We start from the raw sequence: 1,274 nt of genomic DNA, 5'->3' as shown, positions 1-1,274 counted from the left end.
AGTTACTTTGTTCATATTTGTAATTTTGTGTTTCTTGAAGTTTTGATCAATGAATTTTATGTTTCATGCTTCCTTTATGTTTGATTGTTTGTTTATGCTTGGTTTTGTTGATAGTTGGTTATAGTTTTCTATTTTACTTTACAATTTTCCATGTTTACTTTTATGCACACAAGGTGTTTGTGAAAATGCCAATCTTAAGTTTTGAGTAGATTTTCCCACCTTGACTTGGGATTTGAGTTCCTACTAGAGTCATAATGTCCGACATTTAGTGATAATTCTTAGAGAGTTAGTTGACTCTTGTTTCCATTAAAGCTAGCCTTTTATCGACTAGTTTGGTAAGTTAGCTAGGATTTATGGATTAAGGTCAATTATGCTTGCTTGACTTACTCCTCGATGTTAGGGGTTGACTAGGCGGGATTGACTCATCATAATTACCATAGTTGTGGTTATGGTAATGATAGGATTCTTAGACTCTCATTCCCAAGTAAAGGCTTTCGTCGCATTTTTAGCATTTTCACTAGTTTTGATCTCATCTTCTCTTTACTTGCATTAATTACAATTTTGCTCATTCTTTAGTTCTTTGATTTCTTAGTTCTTTTAATCTTTCGTTCTTTGATTTGGAAACCACCCTTTTGCCTCTACAACCGAAAGAGCAACACTTCCAATTGCATCGTAGGGAGAACGACCCGAGGTTGAAAGACTCTCGGTTCATTTGTTTTGAATTGAATTTAACATTTGATTAATGTTCAATTGTTGGGTTTGGAATATACTTGCAACGTCAATCCTATTTTTAGTGTGAAAATTCAAACCTATTTTTAGTGTGAATAACCTCAGGAACTCATGCTTAAATTTTGATTGTGTGGATGCCATTTTAACTGGCCGTTGTGTGTATTCTAACCGCGTGCACACTTGGAATACACACATGGCTTATCTCTCAATCATACCACACTACTATGTAAAATTTTTCAATTAAATGCTTATTTACTCTCTCCTTTACCTTTTCGTGCTACTTGCCATATGATTCCTAATTATACTTTATTCATTCTTTTTGAGGATGAGACATAAAGGCAAGGAGTCGGGAGAGGATAAGGACACTGAGGATGGAGATACCGAGCATGTAACACCCTAACTACCAAAGCTCACACTTCCGGCTGCGCGACTCTGATAGTTCGGGCATTACGACGACTTTTATATTATTTAATACTAAAATATGAGCCTGTTTAAAACTTTAAACCGCAATACCGCTCCCAAAAATGCTTTCATCCGATAACATA

This window comes from Arachis ipaensis, chromosome B3 (genome assembly GCF_059453495.1).
Source record: "Arachis ipaensis isolate K30076 ecotype BB chromosome B3, ASM5945349v1, whole genome shotgun sequence".
In the NCBI taxonomy this organism is placed as follows: domain Eukaryota; kingdom Viridiplantae; phylum Streptophyta; class Magnoliopsida; order Fabales; family Fabaceae; genus Arachis; species Arachis ipaensis.
The sequence above is the reverse complement of the archived record's forward strand: the minus strand, read 5'-3'. Positions refer to the sequence as shown.